This window comes from Thalia democratica, unplaced genomic scaffold (assembly GCF_965202585.1).
Source record: "Thalia democratica unplaced genomic scaffold, ktThaDemo2.hap1.1 HAP1_SCAFFOLD_776, whole genome shotgun sequence".
Classification (NCBI taxonomy): Eukaryota; Metazoa; Chordata; class Thaliacea; order Salpida; family Salpidae; genus Thalia; species Thalia democratica.
Window position 1 is genome coordinate 2,501 of NW_028139748.1, and position 10,000 is coordinate 12,500.

The 10,000-nt window shown below is 30.1% G+C and overlaps 3 non-coding genes across 3 annotated transcripts; all 3 read left to right on the forward strand.

The window, feature by feature from the left end:
• Positions 1–1,119: 1,119 nt before the first annotated feature.
• On the forward strand, positions 1,120–1,238 carry LOC145847067 (5S ribosomal RNA). The gene has a single exon (XR_014371051.1). It is a non-coding gene; the product is annotated as a 5S ribosomal RNA (ribosomal RNA).
• Positions 1,239–4,093: 2,855 nt separating this feature from the next.
• On the forward strand, positions 4,094–4,212 carry LOC145847048 (5S ribosomal RNA). Its single transcript, XR_014371036.1, has one exon. It is a non-coding gene; the product is annotated as a 5S ribosomal RNA (ribosomal RNA).
• A 3,845-nt stretch (positions 4,213–8,057) lies between these two features.
• On the forward strand, positions 8,058–9,865 carry LOC145847059 (small subunit ribosomal RNA). Its single transcript, XR_014371046.1, has one exon. It is a non-coding gene; the product is annotated as a small subunit ribosomal RNA (ribosomal RNA).
• The last annotated feature ends 135 nt before the right edge of the window (positions 9,866–10,000 follow it).

Genomic DNA, 10,000 nt, shown 5'->3' on the forward strand with positions numbered 1-10,000 from the left:
GTCGAAATAACATTTTTTCATCATGCTTCAAATGGGCTGAAAAATTTTTTACGGGGTCTCTGGACCAAACAAAAACGATCTGTCGAGTCAGAATTCCGAAAATCGAAAATTCCCGAAATTTCTGTACTTAAAAGGCGGGGCGCCCACTATCGACAAAAGTGTGCCAAAACCCACAAACGTTGTGTTACGCGCGCTAAGATAAACACAAGCCTGATTGCTGAAAATGTATTCTATTTGAATAAGGTAAGTATCAACATCAAGGAAGCAATTCCTTTATTATAAACTCATACTCTGATATGCGCTAATATTGCTCGTGAATTGTTATTTAGTTTAAAAATATAATTTATATTACTTTTATTTTATTTTAATTCTATATAATAACTATTTTATATTTTTATTAAAAATTTTCTTGTTCAGTTTCTAAGCAACCACAGTTACGTTTATATGTTTAATTCTATTGTATTCTATATTTATCGATAATTTAATAAATGTTTTAAAAGACTATTCTGGTTTTCCACGCTCTCTTCAAAAATGTGAGTTCTTTTAATTCTTCCACTTAATTATTCATTTTAAAGTAAAACAACTAGTTATACATATTATTATATTATAATGTATGTGTATTAGATACTATTATTTTATAACATAAACATAGATGAGTTATTAAATTAAACGTCAAATATTTTATTACCTAAAATTAAGTTAATCGTAAAATCTGATGTAGTATGAGATATTCTTTAGAAACTAACTATAAATATTCTTGAAGTAAAACAAAACCATCTATAAATAGAACAATGAGAAATAGTAAAACAAACTAAACACAACATGTTTATTTTAACATTGTTTTTTATTTAGTTTAATCACTTAATAAACTTTACTTCTAATCATAGTATTTAATATAGAATATAGTTAACAATCTTTTAAACAAAGTCTTAAATAAAGTTACAGGGAGTAATTGTAATTAAAACACCAAAAAAAAAGGTTTTAATAAAAAAAATACTTACATCAAGTTAAAATTTTATAAGGATTAATTTTAAAATATCAAATTGATTGTAAATCAAGTGCAAATAGGTTTTTTAAACAAACCGAAGGGTTTATAAAGGCTTGTAAACGCTTTCAAACGCCTACGACCATACCACACTGAGCACACCCCATCTCGTCCGATCTGGGAAGTTAAGCAGTGTCGGGCGTGGTTAGTACTTAGATGGGTGACCGCTTGGGAATACCACGTGCCGTAGGCTTTTGCTTTTTGAATTCATCTTTTTTGTACTATTTTTCTTTCTGACCTATTTATACTTATTACTCGTTTATTTACATTTCTTTAACGCTTAAAAGAAAAGTAAATTCTAGTTATTAGCAAATAAAAACGTAAGCCAATCAGATAACGTTATTTGCTGTTTAAACCAATTAGAGCGCTAAAAAAGTGGTTTGACCAGTTTGAGATATCGAAAAAATAATGGCACCATCTTGTAGAGTACAATTTTCTGAGTTAAAATTAATACAATTAGTCTTTTATACTAAAACTTAAAAGTTTTTTTGTCCAAAAACAAATAAAAGCGTGGCTACTTGAAAAATCAAACGAAAATAAATTTTGCACTTTTGTATTGTGAGTCATAATAAGTTATTTACTGTTACCAACAGATACTAGCAAAAGCTTTTTAAAGTTTTGTATTAACTTAATGTATTTGTAATTACTTTTACTTAATAGAAACTATTGAATTACGTTTACTTAGTTTACTTTTGTATGTGTATTAAATATATAGCAATTTTGCTTGAACTTAAATAAAGATTATTAAACTATTAAAAGAAAACTATCAAAGTTTACTAACTCAAAAGCTAAATCTTAGTTATATTGTTATAAACATTTATGTTGTAATTTACTAATAACTAAATGAGTTTATTTCAAACAAAAAGAATTAAATAATGTTATGTTATGTCAAGCCTACTATATGAGGTATATAGGTATATAAGGTATACAAGCTTATGTTTGAAAGTTATAATAATTAAAATAAAAATAAATATTTAGTTGGTAAAATTTGTATTTAATATGCTTTGAAATTAGAGTTAGTATAGATGTTTTTTTTTAAATATAATAAATATAAGTATTTAGTTACTAATAATAAACTAAAATACCAATTTTGTAGTTATTACAAAAAAAAAAACTTATCTTACTTAAAGTTCACTGTAATTGAAACATTATACAAAAGCTTTATAATTATAAGCTTTGAATAATTCTATTTGAATAAATAATAGATTCATAACTATATTCATGTTTGCATATTTAAATTATAAAAAGTTAGTGTTTTGTGTATTGACTTTATGATTATTTTATTTTAGTAACTGTTAGTTTTATACTTTAATAAAAGAAATATGGTTAACAAGTAAGTTAAAAATGAAAGAAGCATAAAAAAACACACTAATTAACTGCTTATTCAATAGTTTGATTATTTAATTATTTTTCTGTTATATAGTTTAATCGTATTGTATAAAAAATACAGAGGTTTAAAGTAAGTTTGAATAAAAATAAAACAAAACATATAATATAAGCATTAGTTAAAATACATAGTTTTTTTTTCTAAAAAAATTTAATTCTTTAATAATAAGTAGTAATTTAAATAAAAAATAATACAAGTAAAGTTATACAATATATATACTATAGTTTGTCAAACTAGGCAAACACTACTAGGCAAAAAACAAACTAGGCAAAAAACCTACAAAGTAGGCCACCACTACAATCCTATGTTCCAACTGGAAATTCAATGAGATCGTTACTGTACTTGTGATGAACGTTGATAATCCCCAAGATTGTAAGTCGAAGGCCTTACCCAACCTAACCAGCGCACTGGTTTTCTTACAACTGAATTAATCAACATTTATTATTGAATATAATCATTATTGATAGATAGAGGAATGTTGACAATCAACAACAGATTGTAGGTCAAAGGCATTACTCGACCCAAGTACCCACAACCTAGATTGAACAACATTTATTAGATAGATTTGTTTAATGATAGATAGAGGAATATTGTCAATCCACAACAGATTGTAAGTCAAAGGCATTACTCGACCCAAGTACCCACAACCTAGATTGAACAACATTTGTTAGATAGATTAGTTAGATAGATAAATAGTACAGTATAATCTCAAAGAATTTGAAGCCCGAACATTGAACGATAGTGGTGTTTCGTGACGACTAGCGGGATTCGATCTTACAACCTTCTGCTTATGAGTCAGCTGATAAGACCACTGACCCACCGCGCCACGACAAAGATAAAGAAATATTTTGCTATATAAATAGGTTGATTTTTATAATTTTGTTATACAGTGTCAATTACAGTGAACTTCAAGTAAGATATACAACAGTATATATATTTCCGAGTCTGACTTTGAGTACTTTTTATATATTATTAACAAGATTTTTTAGGAGTAATATCTGTTTAGTTCTTTAATATATCTTTAAAATAATAATATTTTTTAAGGTGTTTAAAACTTTTAGAAGCTGTATGTAATGTCTTTTAGTTTAATAGTTCTTTTAAATTAGTAAAAAAAATAAACATGGTTGAGTTATCAAATTAAACAAAATAGAACGTCAAGTATTTAATTACTAAAATTAATTTAATTAAAAAAAAATCTCAGGTAATCTAAAATGTCAGGAATTATTTAAAAATAAATATAAATTTAAAACTTATTATATTGAAAAGATTGATGAATAATACTCTTGAATGTATGCAATGTTTGTATTTGTAATGCAATAACATAAATGGATAGATCAATGACAAATTGTAAACATATTGTATTATTTTATTTTACGATTTTATTTTATTTATTTAATAATTCAATAAACTTTACTTCTACTTTTCCTGGTCTTAGGTAATTTATAGATAACAATTATTTAAACAAACACTTTTGTACAGTTACAATACAGTTTTAGTACAGTTTGGGAGTAACTGTTGATTAAAAAAACAAAAAAAAAGTTAATTCAGGTTAAAATTTTATAAGGAATAATTTTAAAATATCAAATTGATTGTAAATCAAGTGCAAATAGGTTTTTTAAATAAACCGAAGGGTTTATAAAGGCTTGTAAACGCCTTCAAACGCCTACGACCATACCACACTGAGTACACCCCATCTCGTCCGATCTGGGAAGTTAAGCAGTGTCGGGCGTGGTTAGTACTTAGATGGGTGACCGCTTGGGAATACCACGTGCCGTAGGCCTTTGCTTTTTGAATTCATCTTTTTTGTACTATTTTTCTTTCTGACCTATTTATACTTATTACTCGTTTATTTACATTTCTTTAACGCTTAAAAGAAAAGAAAATTCTAGTTATTAGCAAACAAAAACCTTAGCCAATCAGATAACGTTATTTGCTGTTTGCTTATTTGCTGTTTAAACCAATTAGAGCGCTAAAAAAGTGGTTTGACCAGTTTGAGATATCGAAAAAATAATGGCACCATCTTGTAGAGTACAATTTTCTGAGTTAAAATTAATACAACTAGTCTTTTATACTAAAACTTTAAAGTCTTTTTGTCCAAAAACAAATAAAAGCGTGGCTACTTGAAAAATCAAACGAAAATAAATTTTGCACTTTTGTATTGTGAGTCATAATAAGTTATTTACTGTTACCAACAGATACTAGCAAAAGCTTTTTAAAGTTTTGTATTAACTTAATGTATTTGTACTTAGTTTAAATTAATAGAGTTTATTTGGTTTACTTTATTATGTGTATTGAATGTGCTAGTATCTAAAAATAAATACAACTAAAACAAAACAAACAAGGAGAGTACTTGAATAGAACCAACACAATTTACAGACCAGTTGTGTACTAAATTTAAAGAAATTCTGAATAGTGAATATGCAATTATTATTATAAGTTCAAAGTTCACTTTAATTTAAATTAATGTATTTTGTAAATTGGTTTTATTTAATACGATAGTAGTGAATTACTTTATTTAATTTACTTTAGTATGTGTTGTATAACTTTATTTAAACCAGAAGCAAAACGGGATTATACTTTCAATAAACTACACAATTTACAGACCAGTTGTGTACTAAATAAAAAGCTATTGTGAATGGTGAATATGCAATTATTATTATAAGTTTATAAGTTCACAGTTTACAAAAGCTTTAGAATTTAGTTACTATTTTGTTCATATTTGCATATCTAATTTATGAAAAGTTAGTGTTATGTGTATTGGCTTTTTAATTTCTTTATTTGTAGAACTGTTAGTTTTATATTCTAAAGAAACATTTTTAAATAAATATGTTTAACAAGTAACTTAAAAATGGAAGAAATATATTGTATATATTGAACTATTTATATTTATTCTAGCTATTTGCTTAGTGTATTTATTAATGTGATTATTTTATTTTGTTGTTTGTCTTATAGTTTAATCGTATTGTGTTGAAATATATATATAACAAATACAGAGGTTTAAAGTAAGTTTAAATGAAAATAAAATAAGACATATAGTTGAAATATAAGTTTAAAAAAATAGTTTTTTTTTTTTTTTTTTTCTTTGTTTGTTTGATTGTTTGTTTATTATATAATCGCGACGTGTCATTTTATTACTTTTAAGCATACTAAATATAATAATAGGTATAGTTATAGGAAAAATTCAATTAGTTTCTAATGTAATAAAAAAGTTTATTTCCACAAATAAATAAATACCTGAAAAATCAAATGAAAAATAAATTTCGCACTCCTGTATTGTGAGTCATAATAGGTTATTTACTGTTACCAACAGATACTAGCGAAGGCTTTTTAAAGTTCTATGTTAATTCAATGTATTTGTACTTAGTTTTATTAAAATGACAGTATTGATGGTTACGTTTATTAAGTATGTTTATTTAACGTTATGTAACTCAAGTAAAACCAGAAGCAAATAAGGAGACTACTTTCAATAAACTACACAATTTACATACCAATTGTATACTAAACTTAAAGCTATTCTATTTTATTCTTGATAGTTATTTTAAAGTTATTAAATTATACAAATGTATTTTGTAAAGTAGTTTTATAAAGTTACTATAGTTTATTTAACTTACTATAGTATGTGTTATATAATTTTAATTAAACCAGAAGCAAAAAGGGAGACTACTTTAAATAAACTACACCATTTATTGTTATATATAACTCTAATAAAACCAGAAGCAAAAAGGGAGACTACTTTAAATGAACTACACAAATTAAAAATATATTATTATTTATAAATCAATCGTGTTGTGTTTCAAAATACATTTTTCAAATAATGTTTTACAAGTATTTATCAGTTATTTAGTTTTCTTTTTATAGTTTAGCCGTATTGTTTTATTTATTTGTTATTATTTTTATTTAATTGTTTGCTTATTATATTTATCGCCATGTGCTTAAAAAATAAAACAACTATAAAGGTTAAAAAAGTAAGTTTAAATAAAAATAAAATGAAACATACAAAATAAGCTTATGATTTTTTATTATTATTATTATTATTATTATTATTTTTATTTTATTGTTTGTTTATTATATCTATCGCCATGTGCTTAAAAAATAAAACAACTATAAAGGTTAAAAAAGTAAGTTTAAATAAAAATAAAATGAAACATACAAAATAAGCTTATGATTTTTTATTATTATTATTATTATTATTATTATTTTTATTTCATTGTTTGTTTATTATATCTATCGCGATGTGCTTAAAAAATAAAACAACTATAAAGGTTTAAAAAGTAAGTTTAAATAAAGATAAAATGAAACATATAAAATAAGCTTATGTTTGATTTTTTTATTTTACTTTTATTAAATTGTTTGCTTATTATATTTATCGCGATGTGCTTAAAAGAATAGAACAAATACAAAGGTTTAAATTGTAAGTTTTAAATAAAATAAAATGAAACATACAAAATAAGCTTATGATTTTTTATTATTATTATTATTATTATTATTATTATTTTTATTTCATTGTTTGTTTATTATATCTATCGCGATGTGCTTAAAAAATAAAACAACTATAAAGGTTTAAAAAGTAAGTTTAAATAAAGATAAAATGTAACATATAAAATAAGCTTATGTTTGATTTTTTTATTTTATTTTCATTTAATTGTTTGTTTATTATATTTATCGCAATCTGCTTAAAAAAATAAAACGAGTATTAAGGTTTGAAAAGTAAGTTTAAATAAAAATAAAATAAAAATATAAAATAAGCTTATGTTTTTTTTTTTTTTTTTTTTATTATTATTATTTTTATTCAATTTTTTGTTTATTATATTTATCGCAATGTGCTTAAAACGATAAAACAAATATAAAGATTTAAAAAGTACGCTTAAATAAAAAATAATACAAATAAAGTTTATTTATAATAAATATATATATATTTAAAACATTAAAAAAAGTAGTTTATACATATTTTTTTTTATTTATTTCTTTTAAACATATTAAATAAAGTATAAAAAAGTATTAAAACATTTAAACGTAGCATAAATAAGCTTAAAACATTAAAATAATCGAAAAGAAACAAAGAAATTGAAAAAAATCGGAAAAAATCGGCAAAAAAAGTTCAACAGCAACATTTGAGCATCATACACGTATGCATTACTTTACACTAGTGAGAGAGACGTGTTTGTGCGTTCGGTCGACTTGACGAGAAAGCGGGCTTAAAGCATTACTGTTTAGCACCCGAGGCGCGGCTATTGCAGCGGCGGCGAACGTGCTATGTAAACGCATTGGAGCAGCGTATGAAAAACTACAAGCGTCCAGCGGCGGTAGGCTTATAGCTTTGCGAAGTCGTCGAGACGAGTAGCCGACGCAGGCAGGCACGGCTCGAGGCGGGTAACTGCAGCAGACAGATGGCGTGTTGCTGCTGACGAGTTAACCGGCAGAAGGCAAACGGTTGGTCGGGAGAAAGAACAGTCAGTTGTATAGCTGCATGCTGCAGTCGACGCGGGCTGGCGCTTTAAACAGCAAAAGGCCGGCGCCGACTTTCAGTAACGTTCGCAAGGCTTTTAAGCCGAGTGATAGAAAAGGTCTGTATTTATACAGTAAAAACGCTCAGTCGAGCAACGGGTTTAAACGCCCTCGGATAGTTATCTGGTTGATCCTGCCAGTAGTCATATGCTTGTCTCAAAGATTAAGCCATGCAAGTGTAAGTACGAGCTCACGTACAGTGAAACTGCGAATGGCTCATTAAATCAGTTATGGTTCATTTGATTGTACGCTTTTACATGGATAACTGTGGCAATTCTAGAGCTAATACATGCGTAAAGCGCCGAACTGACGTGAGGCGCGCATTTATCAGACCAAAACTAACCGGCTTTCGGGTCGTTACAATGGTGACTCTGGATAAGCTTGCGGATCGCACGGCCTAGTGCTGGCGACATCTCATTAAAGCAACTGCCCTATCAACTATCGTCGGTACGGTATCGGCCTACCGAGGTTGTAACGGGTGACGGAGAATCAGGGTTCGATTCCGGAGAGGGAGCCTGAGAAACGGCTACCACATCCAAGGAAGGCAGCAGGCGCGCAAATTACCCATTCCCGGCTCGGGGAGGTAGTGACGAAAAATAACAATGCAGACCTCGTACGAGGTCCTGCAATTGGAATGAGTACACTTTAAACTTTTTAACGAGTATCCATTGGAGGGCAAGTCTGGTGCCAGCAGCCGCGGTAATTCCAGCTCCAAAAGTGTATATTTAAGTTGTTGCGGTTGAAAAGCTCGTAGTTGGATATAGGGACGGCGAGGTTGGTCGGTCGAAAGGCTAGCACTGGCCTTGTTGTTCTTGTTGGTCGGTGCCTTCGCGGTGCTCTTAACTGAGTGTTGCGGTGGTCCGGCAAGTTTACCTTGAAAAAATTAGAGTGTTCAAAGCAGGCTTTACGCTTGTATAATGTTGCATGGAATAATGGAATAGGACCTCGGTTCTATTTTGTTGGTTTTCGGAGCACGAGGTAATGATTAATAGGAACGGACGGGGGCATCCGTACTGTGCCGTTAGAGGTGAAATTCTTGGATCGGCGCAAGACGAACGACTGCGAAAGCATTTGCCAAGAATGTTTTCTTTAATCAAGAGCGAAAGTCAGAGGTTCGAAGACGATCAGATACCGTCCTAGTTCTGACCTTAAACGATGCCGACTAGCGATCGGGCAGTGTCGAACTTAAGAACTGTCCGGCAGCTTCCGGGAAACCAAAGTCTTTGGGTTCCGGGGGAAGTATGGTTGCAAAGCTGAAACTTAAAGGAATTGACGGAAGGGCACCACCAGGAGTGGAGCCTGCGGCTTAATTTGACTCAACACGGGAAATCTCACCCGGCCCGGACACAGCGAGGATTGACAGATTGAGAGCTCTTTCTTGATTCTGTGGGTGGTGGTGCATGGCCGTTCTTAGTTGGTGGAGCGATTTGTCTGGTTAATTCCGATAACGAACGAGACTCTTACTTGCTAAATAGCTGCTCGACCCATTGGGTCGGAGACAACTTCTTAGAGGGACTAGTGGCGTTTAGCCACACGAGATTGAGCAATAACAGGTCTGTGATGCCCTTAGATGTTCGGGGCCGCACGCGCGCTACACTGACCGGATCATCGTGTGTTCCCTAGGCCGAAAGGTCCGGGTAATCCGTTGAACCCCGGTCGTGCTAGGGATAGGGACTTGCAATTGTTTCCCTTGAACGAGGAATTCCCAGTAAGCGCGAGTCATTAGCTTGCGTTGATTACGTCCCTGCCCTTTGTACACACCGCCCGTCGCTACTACCGATTGAATGGTTTAGTGAGGTCCTCCGATTGAGCCTGGTACGTGCGGCAACGCACTCGCCGGTGTTCGAAAAGACGATCGAACTTGATCATTTAGAGGAAGTAAAAGTCGTAACAAGGTTTCCGTAGGTGAACCTGCGGAAGGATCATTAACGAATCGAAATTTGATTTCAAGCGACGTCTCTTCTTCGAAGGGACCGAGCCCTGTAACTGTTATAGTTCGGTCGCGTTGCTTTCTGACAGCGGGAGTAATAATTCAGCACGCAAGTGCTGGCGCGGCCGCTTCT